The sequence below is a fragment of the Mytilus galloprovincialis genome, chromosome 11 (assembly GCF_965363235.1).
Source record: "Mytilus galloprovincialis chromosome 11, xbMytGall1.hap1.1, whole genome shotgun sequence".
Taxonomy (NCBI): Eukaryota; Metazoa; Mollusca; class Bivalvia; order Mytilida; family Mytilidae; genus Mytilus; species Mytilus galloprovincialis.
In genome coordinates this window covers 51451800-51473676 of record NC_134848.1, presented here as the reverse complement: position 1 = coordinate 51473676, position 21877 = coordinate 51451800, and the positions used below count along the sequence as shown (strand labels likewise).

Sequence of the window (21877 nt, the reverse complement as noted above, 5' to 3'; positions counted from 1 at the left end):
TAAGTTTAATATAAAACAATAGTGAAACAAAGCTTCTCTAATTTTTGTGCTATTTTCACATTTCTTGATCGTTGTGAGAAAAATATTTCTTCTCACTAGTGACACATCTGTTCTCGGCAAATGATTAGTTTTTAAATTTGATTATTACGTTAAAATGTGTTGTTTCCTTTTTAATTTTCCTATTGTAACGTCATAAAAAAGGCGACCATGCCTGATAACGTCGCATATAAAGAAATCAAGATTCTAAAAATCTTTAAAAAAGAAGGATAAAAATCATGAGAGAAACAGATTTCGACAATATAACTCGTGTATTACGATATTTCTCCACTCTCGATAACTAAATTTTAATTATTTGAAAATCTCGACAAACCTCGCGCTTTAAATAATAAAATTCAACTGTCTTGAGTGGAGAAATATTGTAATACACTGTTTGTAGTGTAGGAATCTATATTTCTCTGATTTTTGTTCTATTTTTTACTTCTTGATGTTTCTCCTCACTATTGAAGTTTCTTTTCTCAGCAAATGATTGGTCGAAATTTTATTATGGCGTCAAATTTTCGTGGTTTCTTCTGAATTTTATATTGTGACATCATGGAAAAATACCATGACCAGTGACGTGACATACAAAAACACAACTTCCTGGAAATCTTAAGAAAGAAAATATAAAAAATCATTACACAAACAGATTCCACCACTATAACTCGTGTATAAGGACATTTCTTCACTCTCGGCAAGCCTCGTGCTGTAAATAAGTAACATTTAACTGTCTCAAGAGGGAAAATATCGTAACACACTACTTGCAGTGGTGGAATCTATATCTACAAACATGACAGTTTACACTATTTACCCACATTAGGCCATGCCGTAATATTTTTTACCTCCGGTCATGTCGAAATATTTACTCACCTTAGGCCATGTAGCAATATCACTGAAAATACAACCCGTCTCAGATATTATGTGTTTTGTATCTCCTAGAAGTTCACACATTAACCAATCATATCTGTAATTAAAACTTATGCATTGTGATGTCATAATGCATTCTTTCACGCAATTAAGCATGCTTATCTGAATTAATCGCCGAAGGATATTGCCCAATTTACATCTTTCAAAGTGTAAACGTCCCGAATTTTCAAAATTCTTGTTCTGGCAATTAAAATCATTTTTGTGACACACATCTACTAAACTGGATCCACTTGAAAAGTGTATGATGCATGCAAAACATGAGAAACACAAATGTTTCATATTGACTTCAAACGTATGGAACAGTTATCCTATTTCAAGCTTCATCGAGGAATGGAATAATCAGTAGTTTACCGATATTGTTGATAATCAATAATGAAGGAATTTAGATATACATGAACAGAAATGTAGTTGACACAAAACATTTTTGAATTAACATGATATGGCAAATCGATGCAATATTTTTTAATGTCAAATAAAATGAAAGATGAAATGTTTATGAATATTTTATACACAACATTATTGTTTATATCATATTTGTTTACGACGATAGAAAACAAAGGGATATTCAAACTCACCTGTCAAAACAAACTGGCATGACAAGTGAAACGAATATCGATGGAAAAACCAGTAACATATAAAAAAGAAGATGTGATATGATTGCTAATGAGACAACTGTCCACAGGAGACCAAAATGACACAGACATTAACAACTATAGGTCACCGTACAGCCTTCAACAATGAGCAAAGCCCTTACCGTATAATCAACTAAAAAAGGCCCCGATAGGACAACAGTATACAAAACTCAATATAGAAGACTAAGACTGTGTAACACGAAATTCATCAAAGACCCATGGGAATATTTAGGGGCAAATGATATGGGATTAATATTGACAACCGAATTAATTCGTCAACAAGAATAGATTTAAAAGCAATAGTGTAATCCAGCTATTTGTCGTGGCTACTTTATTTTACTTTATTTTACGATTAACCGACTTTATGACTGCTAATTTTAACGACTTTCTAATGTTTTTGGTGTAATTATATAAGTGGAGATTGAGATTTTGAGATTGCTCTCGACTGCGTATATTCGCGTTTTTTTCCTATTCTCTATAAAGTCGAGAAAATCAAGTCCTCGCGAAAAGTGGTTGGTATACAGTATCGTACATTTTGATAATTTCCAGCTAAACTATGTTATTTGAAAAGTACAGACGTCAGACACACAAATCAATGAATGTGGTTGTAGATAGATGTTTTTGTGTTCTGTTACATTGTTCCTTTTAAAATTGTTATACGATGATGACTGATGTACCCATATTTTGACAATTTTATTTATTGTGTCTGTTTAGTTAACACATCAATGTAAATATAACGGAATTTGATGAGACTGTCATCAAAGTGAGAGGGTTAGCGCTATAAAACCAGGTTTAATACACCATTTTCTGCATTTGAAAATGCCTGTACCAAATCAGGAATATGACAGTTCTTGTCCATTTGTTTTTGATGCGTTTTTTTATTTGATTTTGTCATGTGATTATGGATTTTCCGAATTGATTTTCGTCTAAGTTCAGTATTTTCGTGATTTTACTTTTTTTTCTATATTTCCTTGTCCTTATTGATCGAGGTAATTTCATTCAAGTATGGATAAGCTGGTATAAAACCAAACTATTCAAAATTTGTCAGATCTAAGCGTCTTTCAATACACAAATTTTCAACGTGCTTGGTAGTCTGGGACTTAATATAGTTCCCGAAGAATACATATGTTCTACAACAGTGTTCGAGGACGCAAGTCTGAACAATGTCTCACTAAATAATAAAATATTTAAAGACAAACAAATTTACAAAACACAAATACATTTGTAACACTAAAGTGTTCTTGATTTGCCTACCTACTCTTCTTCAATTGTTGGCAATGGCTGCATACTCATATATTTTATTGATATGTTTCTCTTTTAAATCTCTGGTTACGCTGTGTGTATATGATTGAAATTGGCTCGAGTAACGTATACAGACAACTGTAAAATTAATCAATGTTTTACATTTGGGAGTATATTCCCATAGCTGAATGACAAGACATTGTTACAAAATACTTTGGCAACCTTGCTTTCTATATTATGGACACAGTTTTGACATTTATAGAAAGGGACAGATTGCTACGCAGTATCAAAATACATCAGTTAATTGTGTGTTTGGTGCGATTTTGAGGGAGATTTAGTCGTCCAGCTGCCGACTGGGATTTAACAAACAAACCAAAATTTATAGAATATATTGATTTATTCGGCAATCGATATCCGTACATTAACTTCATGGAAAAATCATCAGCCCAGCATTTACATATTTCCTAGCTATCAGATAAACAATAAATCCGTCATAAATACCACGATTTGAACTCCCTACGTGAGACTCGCGTTTCGGCTGCTAAAGACCTATCAGTGACGATACAAAAAAGTGTAAAAGGCCAAAAAGTTCCAAGTTGAACTTCATTAGATTAGGGGATTGAGAAATTGCAATTAACATCTTAATAAGATAATTACATAGTTTTAATCGACAACTTCACAGTATGAATGGGTTTTTATTATTAATGACACACTGACATATATATATTTATATCAATTGTTATTATATTTTGATGAAGTTGCCCGCATTTATATATGAGATACTTCAACAGAACACAATTAGTCAACATGACAGTAATCATGGTAATGTGGACCAAGCAACCAAAAGTGTGTACTTCTACATCATAAACATACAACATTGATAAATCAAATCAACCAAACAAACATGCAATTAAATCTAACAAGAAAGCTAACAAAATCATAACTGATAAGTAAAGATAAACTAACATAGTATGGTAGAACATAACCAAATATACATGTAACTCACAATAAAGTTTTAATTAAATTAAGTAAATGTATAAATTCGAGGCTACGAATGTGTACTTATTATAGAAAATGAAGAGAAACACAAATCAGGGACCGTTTTGATAGACAAATTCATACATAAGTTTGAAGTTCAGATAGATATGTAAGAAACAATGTCATAATTTAGAGTTGTTGGAAATGTTTAAATAGGTCAATCTTACTGTAGTATACAGTGATAAGATAATGTAATCATTTGAAATAAGACTTGCAGGAACCTTCTGTTGATTTTTGTTTGTTTCAAAAGAATCGCTTTTTATTTCAAATATGCTTATTTTGCTGCTCTCAGGTAGGTCATTATAATTTCGAAAATAAAGCTTAATACAGTAAAATATCAACATGTAACGCGTGCATTGCATAAAATCTCTTTTTAGTGTGTTTGTTTCAATATCACTTTTTAATTTCTGGTATGGCTTTAGTTCGTTATTTCGAATCAGCAGTGGTACTGTCTCTTGAACAAAAACACACGGATCATCTTAATATCAGACAGATTTACATTGGAATAACCAAACTAGTTTATAATACTTAAGAATTTGAGATGTATATAGCAATAATCATAAGTGTTTGAAATGCACGCATGGAATTCTCGAACACATTTTTAGCTCACCTGGCCCCAAGGGCCAAGTGAGTTTTTCTCATCACTTTGCGTCAGTCGTCCGTCGTCGTCGTTGTCGTCGTCGTCTGTTAACTTTTACAAAAATCTTCTCCTCTGAAACTCCTGTGTCAAATTTAACTAAACTTGGCCACAATCATCATTTGGGTATCTAGTTTAAAAAATGTGTCCGGTGTCTTCTACAAAAATCTTCCCCTCTAAAACTACTATGCCAAATTTGATCAAACTTAGCCACAATCAATATTAGGGTATCTTGTTCAAAAGAATAAAAGGAGTTATTGCCCTTTATAGTCAATTTTTACCAATTTTCATTAATTTGGTAAATTTTTACAAAATATTTTCCTCTGTAACGAAAGGGCCTAGTTAATTATAGATAGAGAAAATTGTAAGGAGCAAGAATTTCAGTACATAAAGATCTACAAACACATCACCATCACCAAAACACAATTCCAGTGGAAGTATCAACCAGCAGTAGCGGATAACTCGCTAAAGAAGAGAGAAGCCATAGTTTTAATCAGCGAAGTTAAAATTAGTTAAACACAATGGAGTCCACAATTCAATAAACTTTTAAGATATAAAGACTTTTCAATAACACTTACCTTCGTTTAAACAGGCACAAAGGTATGTGTTTATTCACGAACATGAGTAAAACAAGCAACGTTTATGGAACGCCAAAACTGTCTTGTTATGACCATTTTCATTATATGATGTGTATTTACCTTTATATGATGTGCACTTGTCATTGTATTATGTGCATTTACCTTTACATGATGTGCACTTGTCATTATATGATGTGCAAACACCTTTATATGACCTGCAAATATGCATATATTATGTGCAAGTATCTATATATGATGTCCAAACAACCCTATATGATGTGCAAATATACTTATATGATGTTCATTAATACTTATATGATGTTCATAAATACTTAAATGATGTGCAAATGTTCTTATATGATGTGCAAACATACTTATATGAAGTGCAAACATTCTTATATGATGTGCAAATATCCTTATATGATGTGCACATATACTTAGTTATATTATGTGCAAATGTACTTATATGATGTGCAAACATCCTTATATGATGTGCATTTTCCCTTATATTATGTGCAAACATCTTGATATGATGTGGTTGTGTCATTATATTATGTGCTTGTAATCTTATATCATGTGGTTCGGTTAACTTCATTATATTATGTCGAAACGTCATTATATGATGTGCTTTCATCGTCGTTATGGTCAATGAACATGATTACGATTAGAATGATTACTGTCTACGTCATAACTGATTCCGATCTGCTTCTGCAGAATTAATATAAACCCGGATCAAATCTGTAGCTATCGTTTGGAAAATGGTTGAGATGTCAAAAATAAAAAAAAAACCTTGATATGTTTGTTCTTCGATTTAAGATGAAAAAATCACACCAGATATTATTGGAAAATTGTGAATTGCAAAGTTTAGACAATGGGTCTACAATAATGAATATACCAGGTCTGCAATAACGGGCATACAGTTAACTAAAGTTATTAAATTAAAGAAATGATTCTTTTATGCCATGCTCTATGCTCATTGTACTAGGCTTATATTTGACAATATCTTTATATCTTGCGTTAGCGTTGTTTTTTTTTAAGAACTACATGAATTTCCAGTATGTTCATTGTTTTGTAAAGTTTGCTTTGCTGATCATTTTAGCTGTGGAAGTTTGTCTTTATATATCACTTTTCTGAAGAAAGACACAAAAATGGGTAATGACCAATATAATGGACCGATCATTTGCAACCCCCAGAAAGAGGGGATAGGAAGAAATTAAGGGAGCCTTTAATTTTGATTTTTTTTTAAAATAAAATGGTGGTATTCAATTGTTTATATTTATAGATTTGACGCAGTATAATGTTTTTGCGATGTGTTCGTTGTCCGTAAATACTTTGTTGCCAGACGAAAACTTTTTAGAAATAAGGGGCCAAAACGGCACTTAAAACAAGCAATCCTTAGGGTTCTTTGATATGTTGAATCTAGCAATATATTTAGATTTCGGATATTGGACAATATAAAAGGTAATGTGTCACAAACCTATGATGCGTCAGATATTGAATAATGAATAAATTAAAATTCAGACCTGTTTAAAGCTGGAGTGGTTATGTCCATACTTGCCTCAACTGTTTAGGGTTCGACCCTCATCGTGAAAATTAATAGTTTTGACTCGAAAGACGTCAATTTTACGCCTAGCTCCGCTAGCTTCGTCTGTTAAAATCTAAATCCTTATTTTTTCAACAAATAATTTCTTCCAGCAGAGTATGTTTAATCTGAAGCTAGTAATATTAAATGAAGGTGTGATAAATATCAATGAGACCATAACCGGCATATCCAAATTAAATTACAAGTCGCAAACAACTTCCACACTTGAAGTTTTAGATCCACTATTGACGTGCTATTTCAAACTTATATAATGCAAAAGGAATTTAATGCGTTTTTTTTTGTTATTACGAACAAATGTATTGAAAAAGGTGTGTGTAATTGTTCTCTGGGTTTTTTTTAGGGGGGAGGGGAGTGTAAAGTATGTGTCTTTGGAATTATTGTGTTTTCCCCCTATTTCACGTTAAAAAATTATTAGAGGAATTCCCATCTTTCCTATCCCGTCCCCACCACCAATGGTGAAAATTGAAAATGACAATAATTATAATTTACTTATTTTTAAATCTGTTTTTATAATATAAAAAAAGAAGATGTGATATGATTGCCAATGAGACAACTCTCCACAAGAGACCAAAATGACACAGAAATTATCTACTAGGTAACCGTAAGTCCCTCAACAATGAGCAAAGCCCATACCGCATAGTCAGTATAAAAGGCCCCATGATGACAATGTAAAACAATTCAAACGAGAAAACTATTTTGCTAAGACAAGGTTTCTCGATAAATAAGTATCAAGATAATATGCAATAAAACAATAAAACTCATAAGAGCCAAAATGGCCCAAAATTATACTTAGAAAAATTAAAAACACAACTCTCTATCTGCCAGGGACCACCAGGCCTCAGTAAACAAAAAAATAAATACAGTGTGTTTATGTTCATTCAGACACAAATCTAATTAAATTACAGATATTGTGTGTCCAAGCTATGCTTACGCGGATCTGAAAACGCTCCATTCTATTTTCTGTTTAAAGACCATTGGGATTCTCGGTTTTGTCGGATTTATGTACACCTTCAAAAATGTGAAGGCCGAATTTCATTGGCTGATGTAATATTTACTAGAACAAACTGTATCAAAGGACTGAAGTACTGAACATCAGATGACCGCAAGTTCTCGTGGATGGTCAGAAGCGCTTGTCATAAAGAAAATCACATCTCAATACCTGAAAGTGAGGTTAACTTACAGAGATATATTTTTTTTTGAGACAAGTTCGTGCTTGGATGATGAATAAACAACAGGGAATTTAACCTCACCGTATTCACAATTATATTGTAGTGATACAAATCAGTATACTCTGGTTTGTTGTTATATATTAAATTAATATTTGTATATAACAGTTACATGTATACATAATTTTGATCCAAATGCTATTCTACTATTCTAATAATAGTGCATTGCAAGTGCATAGTGAAAACTCTTCTGTAATAATTCGGATTTTCTAATAGTTTGGATTTATGTAGGCATTCATTTTCCCAGCATAAACGTTCTGGAGATATTATTTCCGCATGCGATAACACAATTGTTCTGTACGTGTGCATATATATTACTTACAAATGTATAAATACATTTCTAACGACACAACATTTTCATATTATTATATGTTCTAAAAAAAATGTTTTTATGAGTATTACTTGAAGCGACAAATAATGTTATTTTGCACTCGATTATGTCTGCGTTTTTATACGATCAATTACATGTACCAGTCAAAATCGAAAGTCAAATCTCTGTTGCGACAATACATCGGAATGCCCTCACGGTCAACGTGATGTAAACATGAAGAGTGGGCATGAGGACGTGTACTTCCTTGTTCCAGGACAAACATATTTTTAGACTTTAATGAAAAAACTCTTTTTTTAAAATAATATAGTTTTTTTCTTAATTTCATTATTGTTTTATTTTTTCTCTCATTTTCAATGGAAACAATTATTTTGATTCACCCCTGAAAAAGATAAAATATCTTTCAAGAAACTTGGAATCAAACATTTACCAAAAAAAATATGCCCCTATTTCCCCTGCAATCACCCAAAAAAAATCAATGGTCAGTATGTTAGCCCTGTTTACGCAGTTGTATATCTGAACAGCTTTCCTTTTATTTTACGGGTAACTGTCTAGTGGCGGTGCTTTCATGGTAGCATGTTAGCCTCTAGTTTTGCTGGTCGTAGGTTCGAATTCCGGCCGGTTCAAAACCAAAGAATTTAAAATTGGTATTTGCTGCTTCCCTGCTAAATCAAGGAGTAAAATCAAAGACTTGTTCGGCTCGGAATCAGAATAATCTGTCCGGGTAACACCGTAAGGTGAAATGGATTTCTGCGAAGTAGCATGTTAAAAATCCGACTCAGGGTGCCGGTCTAATACAAAACAGGGTTAATATTCATTTCACATTAATATGTTCTCGTACAAATATGCACCTGTCCCGAGTCAGGAGCCTGTAATTCAGTGGTCGTCTGTTGATGTGTTACATACCGGTAATTTCGTTCATTTTTTGTACATAAATTATGCCGTTAGTTTTCTCGTTTGAATTGTTTAACATTTGTCATTTCGGGGCCTTTTATAGCTGATTATGCGGTATGGGCTTTGCTCATTGTTGAAGGCCGTACGGGGACCTATAGTTGTTAATTTCTGTGTCATTTGGTGTCTTGTCGAGAGTTGTCTCATAGGCAATCATACCACATAGTCTTTTATTTATCAATTTTCCGCTGGACGTCAAGCATACATTCATAATCATGTAAGTGTCCAATAAATGCATGAATAAAAATAAAAAGATGCAAGCAAATGTCATGCAACGAGTTGAAGGTCATCCCATATCTCCTTTCATTCCTTTTTTTTTTTTGGGGGGGGGGGGGCTCGGTGGCCGAGGGGTCCAAGTGTCTAGCATGTCAACACTTAAATGTAGGTTGTGAGTTCGAATCCCACACGTGGCAGGTAAGCTCGACTCCAATCACAATTGAATAGAATTATTAGTTTTTCGTACCGAAAGTCGGTGTTTCTTTCCGGGGACTTCGCCTTCCTCTATCAATATAAACTCACCACCACGAATTAGCATGATAGTGTTAAAAGTGGCGTTAAAAAGCAATCAATCAACAAATTAATCAACCAATCATCCATACCGGTATAATTCTATATGCAAGAGAGGATAATATTGTAGCTCTCGTTATAAAATATTTTTGAAATTGACTTTGAGTTCATTGGTGTCTTTTGAAATGAATAGAAATAGGAAGATATGATATGAGTGCCAATGAGACAACTCTACATCTAAGTCATAATGTGTAAAAACGGTAAACAATTATAGGTTTAACTACGGCCTTCAACACGGAGCTTTTACTCAAACCGAACAGCAAGCTATAAACAAGAGCCACACAGTTTGTTTTATTTTATTTTCGCCGCTGCCGGTAAATACTTCAACTAGTTCCTGCATTAATTGATCTTTATCTTCCGCCGAAATGTTTGAAACTTTATTTTTTGTTAAAATGCACTTTGTTTAGGGGCCAGCTGAAGAACGCCTCCGGGTGCGAGAATTCTCGTTGCATTGAAGACCTGTTGGTGACCTTCTGCTGTTGTCTGCTCTATGGTCGGGTTGTAGACCCATCGATAAAAGTTCATAATTTGACAATTTTCAATCAATATTTGGTGTGATTTTTTTCATCTTGAAAATCGAGGAACAAACATGTCAAGGTTTTCCTCTTTTTAAATAACCTCAGATTTGATCCGGGTTTATATCAATTCTGCAGAAGCAGATCGGAATCAGTTATGACGTAGACAGTTATCATTCTAATCGTAATCATGTTCATTGACCATAACGACGATGAAAGCACATCATATAATGACGTTTCGACATCATATAATGAAGTTAACCGAATCACATGATATAAGATTACAAGTACATAATATAATGACACAACCACATCATATGAAGATGTTTGCACATAATATAAGGGAAAATGCACATCGTATAAGGATATTTGCACATCATATAAGGACATTTGCACATCATATAAGTACATTTGCACATCATATAAGTACATTTGCACATCGTATAAGTGCATTAGCACATCATATAAGTATGTATGCACATCATATAAGCATGTATGCACATCATATAAGTATGTATGCACATCATATAAGTGTAGTTGCACATCATATAAAGATGTTTGGACATCATATAAAGATACTTGCACATAATATAAGCATATTTGCACGTCATATAAAGGTGTTTGCACAACATATAAGTCCAAGTGCACATCATATAAAGGTAAGTGCGCATCATATAATGACAAGTGCACATCATATAAAGGTAAATGTACATCATATAATGAAAAATGGTCATAACAAGACAGTTTTGGCGTTCCATAAACGTTGCATATAAAAACAATGCAATAGTACAAAACATATTCAGAGTCAAACCTAAAAATATCAGAGGGATCTTTTTAAACGACAAAAAAAAAGCAAGTTTGAACAGTAAACACGAAATTTGATAAGAGCAGAAAATGTATACAAGTATTCTTTGTCTTTTTATATAGTGTATGCAGCGACTGTTTCAGCACAGTGTCCGTCATCATGGCGTCAATATGCAGATTCTTGTTACTTTTTCAGTCACGAGACACTTAATTGGTATAATGCGCAAGTATGTTTTTAACCTATCTAAAGTAACATGCTTTCGTTGATTTGTTTATACATATGTATCAATAAGCAAATGTATACTATACTTTTAAACACAATTAACCAACAACATCTTACCAAATATACTAGCATTAGCTTTGTTGGAGATACAAAGATTTTCTTTGGTTAAGTGGTGACCGATGGAATTTAAATCAAAAGTCTGAGACAATTCTATTTTGAAAGGGGCATTATAATTCCATTAAGCAACTGGAACCCGATGTCCCTTTTTGTTGGAAAGGTTCACACGTCTTTAGTTCACATGTTAGTTTTTATCCATTAGTTTGATGTGTTTGAGCTTTTGGTTTTGCCATTTGATTATTGAATTTCCTTTTTAAATTTTCATCAGAGTTAATATCTTTTGTTATTTGACGTTTCACACAAATTTGGCTCTATTCTTTTGAAAACATTTTGTGTTAAAAAAGAAGTTTGAGATATGTCAAACATCAAAATAGCGAGAATTCTAGTTTTCACGGAATATGATGTTTAAAGACTTGAAAAACATTGAGTCAAAATTCTGAATCATTTCAATGATTTTATTTTACATCATTTAAGGAATGACTGTATTTGATCTGTCTATTCAGAATACATGTGAAGCACAATGAATAACCAGCCTAGCATTTTATCTAAAAGTGTGCACCACATTTTTTAGGTAATTTCGAATAGACAGAAACAAATACTAGTTATTCTTTATAATTTAATGAAAGAATAAATTATGAAAAAAACTTTGATTACGTCACAGTCACATGACAAAACTATATATATATACTGATAGACTAAACCAATTTCAGTCAACCAGAAGATGTTATATCAAAAATTAAATCATACATTAAGAACAGTGGTAGTCTTTCGATAACGCATGTGTAACTATCAAAAAGAAGTCACACAGACACATGACTTAAGTATGAAAACCAATCTGCTTATCGTCAATTCCATTCGTGCGAATCGGCCCTCCTACGACTCGTTAATGACATACTCGATGGGATGGAGCATAAAGAAGTCACCGCTATGATCGCCGTTGATTTAAGTGCAGCATTCGATACTGTAGATCATAGTATTTTGATAAAAGTACTCGAATATCAGTACGGTGTAAATGGAACCGCACTTAAATGGATCGATTCCTATTTGAGACCTCGAAGCTGTCGTGTAAATGTCAGCTCTACAACATCATCAGTGCGACAACTTGAGTGTAGCGTACCACAGGGAAGTTGCTTAGGTCCCTGGCTTTATTTAGTCTACGCCGGAACTCTATTCGACATCATTCCACCATCTATTACTGTGTACGGATTTGCCGACGACCATACTGCTAATAAACGTTTCGTGCCAACATTAACGAATGAGATGGATGCAATTCGTGACTTACAGGACTGCGCTGTTCATATAAACACCTGGATGAACAGTAACAAACTAAAAATGAACAATGCGAAAACAGAGTTTATTCTCTTTGGCAGTCGACACCAACTCTCTAAATGTCAGACAAAAGAAATAATCATTTGTGGAGATGCTATAAAATCAAAAGCATGTATACGGTACTTAGGAGCTTTTCTGGATGAGACTCTCAACTTCAAAGACCATATTACTAAAAAATGTAAAACAGCAATGATGAACTACTACAAAATAAAGTGCACAAGATCTTATCTATCGAAAGAAGCAACTGAAACTTTGGTCTTATCTTTGGTTATATCACATTTAGATTATTGCAATGTTATACTTTTTGGAATTTCACAAACTGATTTATATAAATTGCAACGTATACAGAATATGTGTGCCAAACTTGTGTTAAACCGTTCTAAGTATGATAGTGCCAAGCAGGCATTGTTTGACTTACACTGGCTTCCGATCAAAGCCAGAATTACATTCAAAATCTTAACATATATGTACAACTGTCATGTAGGTAATGCACCGTCATATTTGATCAATTTGTTAAATCCTCAAGTGTCGAAACGTTCATTAAGGTCGTCAGAGTCATCTATTGGTTGTTATGCAGTCCCATATAACAAAAAGAAAACTTTTTCAGATAGAAGCTTTAGTACTATTGGGCCAAAATTGTGGAATGAACTAGGTACAAATATAAGAAACTCTGAATCTTTGGATACTTTTAAATGTCGGTTGAAAACATTGTATTTCGAAAATTATTTTGAACTTTTCTGACTTTTTTTGTGTGCATCACAGTGTATATTTTCAATTTTTGGTATAGTACATACATATTGTATTTTTGTATAGTATTTTTGTATTTTATATGTCATTTATGTACAACGCCATTGAATACATATTGTATATGTAGAAATAGGCGTTTAATTAAGTTTTCATGTTTCATGTTTCATGTTTCAAAACAGAAAGTGTGTAAAAGCGAATACAATCCGACATTAGAACAGAACACAGCCAAGGCCACCAATTGGTCTTCAATGAAGCAAATTGCAAAGTGGAAAGGGATTAATATAAGTTGCAAAACTTGTTTCCCAATCCACTATAAATAAATAAGTTTAAACTAATGAAGCAAATCATTCTCGCACCCAAAGTCGGACTTCAACTGTCTCTAAACAATAATGTATACAAATTCAACGAAATTATCGCCACACTACCCCAAACTATACAATTAAACACAAATTGTTAATAAATAATAGACTAACAAAGGCTCGAGGTTTATGATCTTGGACATATGCAAAATATTAGCGGGGTAAATCATGTTGCTTTACGATCAAAATTCTATATATAAAATAGAAGATGTGGTATGATTGCCAATGAGACAACTATCCACTAAAGACTAGTTCCCTAGTGTTGCCTTTAACAAGAATCGAAACTCATACCCCATAAATAAAGGCAACAGTAGTATACCAATGTTCAAATAATAGTCAGCTAAAAGAGACCTCGGAATATCTAATGGAAAACAATTCAAACGAGAAAATAAGTGGACTGAAGTGAACGAAAAACAGATATGGAATACAGCAGAATACGACAACCACTAAAATTTGGGTTTCTGACTTAGGACAGGCCCATATAGAATGCGGCGAGTTTAAAATAGTTTGCTAGTGCCAAACCCTTGTTATAAATATGGACGGGTGTGTAACAGTACAATATAGGAACAAGTTTTACAACAACAAAAGTTAAATAACAACATCACCCATGCATGTATTAATAATACATTTCCTAATTGATGCGATATTCATAAGCTTGATGCAGACTTTGAAACATTTATCGGTATATAAACGAAACATTAATAAGTCAGGGTTTTGTTCTTTTTTTTTCTGTAAAAGTGCATCGTAAAGTAACAAGACATTATAGTTAAATATTCAGTGTTTACTTCACATATACTAGTAATACAAAATGGTCTTGAGATATAAATCATGTGTGCTAAAGTTGTGTATCTATATTTTGTCTCTTTAGTTTTCCCTTAATTTGTGTTCCTATTGTTATCTTTCTTTCGACCGTATGACTTTTGGCGTGACTCAATATGAATGTGTTTCACTATAACGTGGATAGGGCTTTTAACTTAGGGCTTTCTTGTGCAGATTGACCATGAAGTGCGATTTGGACGATTTTTGTTTTACAGTGTTGTTTCCATTTACCATTGTATTTATATTCTTATTAGTTTGTACGTTATCCAGAAATTATAAACTACAATATGTAGTGTTGAATACAAAAAAAAATGTAGTAAAGTCTTTGTAAATTTAAGGAAGTTCGCTTCACAGTTTCAGAATAATTAGCTTTTCAAAACACTAGTTTCTATTGATAGGGGATTAATAAAGGAATCAAAAAGAGCCAAAAACATATTTATGTCAATGTGCTTGTTTTTAAGATATTAGCCAGTGACATTTTGGCGGGAAAATATTCTCTCTTGACTTTTCGTAGCTTTATCATTAAAGTTCTCAAAAAGTATTTAAAATAGTTAAAATTTTATTAGACTTTTACAGATGGTTTTTCATCATAAATGTAAAGGATTTATAAAAATAAAAATGTGGGCAATGGGTATTTTTTTAAGGGCAATAATGGATCAAACCAGAGGATTCCGAAAATCTGACAAATATCCCAAAACATTACAAGCAAACTCCCTTAATATTAACTTCAAAAATTGGTGACTTTGCCAATTTTACTAGAACAACTTTTTTAGTTGACGTCTTAAAAGATTTATTTGTATGTTTGTTTGAATGTGTCTTTACGCAAATTTGGCTCTTTGGTTCCAATAATTGTCACACTATCCTTTTGCACTGGTGTCTTTTTTTTTGGGCTGCTAATCAAGTTATGTCAATATAACGTGAATGGAACTATGCATAACTGTCATAATAATGTAAGGTTTAGGTAGCTATAACACCGGTTTCAACCTTTCTTCGGAAAATGGTTTGTACAATTCAACTATATGACAGTTTATTTTTACTTCGGTCTTGTCGCTGACAACACTTAATTTAGTCAAATTCAGGAATTTCCCTTATTGAATTTATCTTGAGATTTCGGTATTTTTTATATAATATTTAATGTTTTATCTAATAAAAGTAAACCAATTAACGAAATTTCAAATGTTTCGTGCAAAAAGTAAAATCACAAAAATACTGAACTTAGAGGAAAATCAATTCGGAAAGTCCATAATCACATGGCAAAATCAAATAACAAAACGCATCAAAAACGAATGGACAAGAACTGTCATATTGCTGACTTGTTACAGGCATTTTCAAATGTAGAAAATGGTGGATTAAACCTGGTTTTATAGCGCTAACCCTCTCATTTTGATGACAGTCTCATCAAATTCCGTTATATTTACATTGATGCGTTAACTAAACAGACAAAATAAATAAAATAGTCAAAATATGGGTAAAACTTATTATTCAATACTAATTGTGGCCACAAAACTCCGCATGCTTACTCTTGTCGTCACAAAGATAGACCATGAAGTTGTAAAGGAATACACTTTAATCTATTATCAATGATTATGGATAGAAATATTTTAAGAGATATACACATATAAGAAGCATTATAAAAGATAATTTTATTTATTATGCTTAATACTATTTATAAAAAACTTAATATTGCATTTGTAATTGGTCTGTGAATAAGGGTTCCTGCAGAGCACATGACGCCAGACTTGCAGAAGTGATGTCATCAGACCAGCAAGAATTTTTGCGTCAAACGGCCCGCTTATATGGACCTTCAACAGGTATTCCTTTACATGATTGTACAAATATATGGCATAAAATTGAAGTTTGTATAAGTAACATTTCAAAAAGCGACGTCCTGGTCTTTTTGTTAAATCATCTCGTGTTTCCATCTCTTAATATGTATGTCAATTCTTTTATCTTCGGCAGTAGTATTATGTGCGTACATGTATGCAACAAAGTTGTCGGGGCCATATAGTTGTACCCTTGTCCCACATTCCTTCATTCTGTCATTCCGTCATTCCGTCATTCCGGAAAAACCATTATACGCAATAGTTTTTCTAAATTGTTGAAAAGCAGAGTTACACGGATTTTTTTCTGCACGACTTCAGGTATTGATTTATTTATGTATGTAAGTTAACCTTTATTAGTTACGGATAAATTCATTTCTCGTTTTCGCGTTTTTGCTTTTTTGCTTTTTCGATTTCTCGATTTCCCGATTTCCCGATTTCCTGATTTCTCAATTTCTCGAGTTCTTTTTCTCGGTTTCTCGATTTCGTGTTTGTAAAGTGAAAGGAGAACACGAAAACGCGAGAACACGAAATGGCCGCATCAGGCCACCATACTATGCAGACATTTGAATGATTAATTCTTCTCTTCGAAATTATGTGCTGACTTTTGTTGAGGTTTTCTGCAAAATTAATTTGACTTTTATCTTAAATAACTTGGAATTTTCTAACTCTCGCTTTCTGTTGTTGACTAGTATATTTTTATAAAGTATTTTAGATATACATGTTACAATGTGGTAACACAGTGTATTCATTAAATTAAATCGAATGAAATACATTTTATTAGATTTTTGGCTTGGTGGTAGGGATGATGTAGAAGAGGGAAAATGGCAGTGGTCTTTCACGAAAACTTATTTTTCATACACCGATTGGGCGCAAAATGAACCAAGTGACGGGGTTGGCGGAAACTGTCTTCAAATGTGGAGTTCACATAACTGGCAATGGGATGATTTAAGTTGCTTAACAGAAAGAAGATTTGTTTGTGAATCTAAGTAAGTATTTCACACTTTGTCACGTTAAATTCGAAAGCATTTCCTATAAGGCAATTACCAGTTTAAATTATTTGTTATACAGGATCGATGAAACTACATGTAATGCAGACTATTGATTTTTACTCGATCTGTCTTTTAATCCGTCTTATAGTATTAAAAAAAGACTTTATTATCTGAATTGTACATGTTGACGGTATCGCCATCATGTTTATACATGATTGACACATTGTAAAGGGGCCTGTTTATTATTTACTACACTATGGTCAACTTGCAAAAATTTACCAAATTAATGTAAATTGTTAGAAATTGACTATAAAGGGCAATAACTCCTTAAGGGGTCAACTGACCATTTTGATCGTGTTGAATGATTTGTAGATCTTATTTTTCTGAAAATTATTGTTGTTTACAGTTTATCTCTATCTATAATAGTATCCAAGATAATAACCAAAAACGGCAAAATTTCCCTAAAAATTACCTATTGGGGGACAGCAACCCAACAACCAGTTGTCCAATTCATCATTTCAGGATAGATAGATATTGACTAGATAAACAATTTAACCCCTTGTAAGATTTGCTCTAAATGCTTTGGTTTCAGAGTGATAAGCCAAAATCTACATTTTACCCCTATGTTCTATTTTTAGACATTGTGGCCATCATGGTTGGTTTGGCAGGTCACCGCACACATTATTTTAAACTACACACCCCATTGCTGATTGTGGCCAAGTATGGTTAAATTTGGCCCAGTAGTTTCAGAGAAGAAGATTTTCGAAAAAGATTACAAAATTTATGAAAAATTGGTAAAAAATGACTATAAACGGCAATAACTCCTTAAGCAGTCAACTGACCATTTTGGTCATTGAACTTATTTGTAGATCCCACATTGCTGAACATTATTGCTGTTTACAGTTTATCTCTATCTATAATAATATTCAAGATAACAACAGAAAACGGCAAAATTTCCTTAAAATTACCAATTCAAGGGCAGCAACCAAAAAACCGGTTGCCAGATTCATCTGAAAATTTCAGATCAGATAGATTTAGACTTGATAAACAATTTTATCCCGTGTCAGATTTGCTCTAAATGCTTTGGTTTCAGAGTTATAAGCCAAAATATACATTTTACCCCTATGTTCTATTTTTAGCCATGGCGGCCATCTTGGTTGGTTTGGCGAGTCACCGGACAAATTTTTAGAACTAGATACCCCAATGATGATTGTGGCCAAGTATTGTTATATTTGGCCCAGTAGTTGCAGAAGAGAATATTTTTGTAAAAGTTAACGACGACGGACGACGACGGACGACGGACGCCAAGTGATGAGAAAAGCTCACCTGGCCTTTTGGGCCAGGTGAGCTAAAAAACGACCAATAAATATCAAAGGTACAATCAATATGGTTTATTCGAACGACCATCACAACCCTACCAACGAATAGAAAAAAAACAAATCTAGAGAAAATCATGAAATCACAAAGTACACATACAATGACTAAAAACGGCATGCACATGATAAAATATCAGCATCCTCGGTTTGATAACCTTTAAGGATTCCACCATAAATTATGCCTCGATTAAGCAGTTAATCGATCATTTTCAAAATCTGTCCATGTTTTGTATGGCTGACTTGAGAGGCAATTTCTGCTTTATCATAATTTGAATTTATGTGTCCGTCATCGTGCAACTATAGTTCTACTACTCGCAGAAGAAGAAAAAAAGAAATAGGTCCGTTGGTTTTCTTCTAGATCGTTCTCAAAAATGAACCAATTGCATGTCCAAGAATCCAAAATATCTTTTCAAAATAGACATATATCTTCAATGTTCTGTTTTAAGGTAGAAATATAAATGCAGATTGAAATCATAAAGCCTTAAGTTTATATAGTCGTTGGTGATGGTTTCAGATTTATCTTAATGTGTTATGGTGTACTTAACGAAAACGCCTTTGCTTGCTATGATATAATTTCTGACATTTCTTTTATCTAGAAAGTGCCTAAGCTTTAACTCTACATATCATTATAATAATGGAAGCATAAAAAGATAACTCAGTAAAAAGTATCAACACTTTTTGTCATTTAAATCAGAAGAAGTAGCCCTGTAGTCGTTACCTTGTCCACTTGGTAAAGGGATTTTTCAATCAAGATCACAATAGAACATTAGTCGTCAATATATATATTTATAATCAATGTTCTGTGCAGTTTTATAGAGAGAAAGGACAGAGTGTGTGATGTCGAATTATCAGTGGTATTCATAAATACCGCAAAGTGTGAATACGTCCACTACATAACGGTCAACTACATAACAATTGGCCTAATTTTGTTATGTAGTGGACATTTTTGCTATCTTGTTAACTATTTCCTTATGTAGGTGACAAAAATGAAAAAGTTAAATCGTACGTTGAACACTGTAATAAATGAAGTAAAAAGAAAGACAGTTAAATAATCTTATAATAGTTAGGAACTCATTTTGCATTTAAAATTATCATCCAAGTTTCACTTAGACTGTATATTTTGAATTGTGTTCAAGAAAATTACTATTATTTACTACCCTATGTTCAGCGTTGTTCTATTCTTAATCTTACTGGTTGATGGTCTCATTGAGCTATATCTGTTCCATATTGATTTGACGTAGTAAAATAACGACGAAAAGATACAAGTATCAAAGGTACAATCAAGATGGGAATTCGACTAATGTTTTTAAAAACCCTCAACAAAACGAAAAAAGAAGATGTAGAAACAAACAATCAAAAAAGTGAACAGAAAAACAATAATATAAAAATAGTTTGCTGTGACGCTCATAGTATAGTCTCAGATATTACAGATGCATAAAGTGTGCTCCGAAGTCTATCTAAACTCCCTCAAACAAACTTGACATTTTTGTATGTTGGAATCATACCTTTTTAATTTTCATACTATCGAACGTTTTATTATGCATAATTTCAAAAGTTTTAATCATGCACTTACTTGATGAAGATTTAACTCTGAAATCATACAATTGTTTTCCTTGATCGTATAAGTACAAATAAAAGGCATATAACGGCCCGAATTTAACAAGTTATCAGCATCCTCGGTATGATTACTTTAATGTATTCCACCATAATGTATGATTGTGTTAAGAATTCAACATGCCATTATTTTTCAATATTGAAGTACACTTGTACTATAATCGTTTGATTTGATCATACACATAAAAAAAAAATTGTCATGCATATTGCTATTATTTTGGTATACCAAGTCAAAACTAAGAACACTATTCTTTTCAGATCTGAGTCACACTTCTTACTAGCGGATTTCTACTCCATAGCAGTGTTGTAATGCAAGTGCTCACTATTGATGATCTACTTGCACCACTATATCACTGATTTTTTTTATGATCTTTTACAAAGGAAAGATCAAATAGAAGTCAGACCCTTAAAGAAATAATATCGAAAAGTGCATTGGTCCTCTTTTTGAAAACACCCAAAGGGAGACGGACGGATTAATAATTCTCTAAGATCTTATGCTTCATTTACCATATAAAAGTGATTTCTACATTTGCTATGAATTACAAGTTTTTACATGAGTCAATCCAAAAGATTATTACACATGTCTACAAGGATCTGCATACCCTTCCGGAGCACACGAGATCACCCCAAGGTTTTTGGTGGGGTTCGTGTTGTTTATTCTTTAGTTTTCTATGTTGTTTCATGTGTGCTGTTGTTTGTTTGTCTTTTTCATTTTAAGCCATGGCGTTGTCAGTTTGTTATAGATTTATGAGTTTGACTGTCCCTTTGGTATCTGTCGTCCCTCTGTTTCAATACTTTTGGAGTTGTCTTCATATTATTCATGTCAATAGAATGTAGTAAGTGTAGCGGTTATGACAAATCTTAAACATGCACAAATGTCAATAACGGTCAATGAGAAAATGGGGATATCTTTTAAAGGAAAGACATAAATGCCCCCTTTTCTACGATGGCTACATTGTGATCAATCAGTTAAAAATATGGTGGAATTAAACTCTATAACATTAGGTTATTATAATACAATTTTGTTTTGATTATTTCAAAGTATTAACACTAAGATTTTTTTTTTTGGTCTGTTTATTTTTCAGAATTCCAGAAACTGTTGTTGGATAAAACAGATTGATTATTTCATAACTTATTAAATCCATCTAAAGATTTAGCTTTTCTAGTTCTGTAAGTTACATGTTTATCGCCTTATGAGGTTTACTTCATTACAAATTTTTGTATAGTTATTGAATCGGCCTACAAAATAACACGACAAAAAAGAGCCACAGTTGTGAAATAGTTGATCCTGCAAATTGCATATTAAATAGTTATCAAAGGTACCAGGATTATAATTTAGTACACCAGATGCGCGTTTCGTCTTCATAAGACTCATCAGTGACGCTCATATATTTATA

The 21877-nt window shown here is 32.8% G+C and overlaps 1 long non-coding RNA gene across 1 annotated transcript; it reads left to right on the top strand.

The window, feature by feature from the left end:
- The first annotated feature begins 4054 nt into the window (after positions 1-4054).
- Positions 4055-21636, top strand: LOC143051218 (uncharacterized). Its single transcript, XR_012970656.1, has 5 exons — positions 4055-4167; positions 11208-11311; positions 16390-16489; positions 17283-17487; positions 21566-21636. It is a non-coding gene; the product is annotated as an uncharacterized LOC143051218 (long non-coding RNA).
- The last annotated feature ends 241 nt before the right edge of the window (positions 21637-21877 follow it).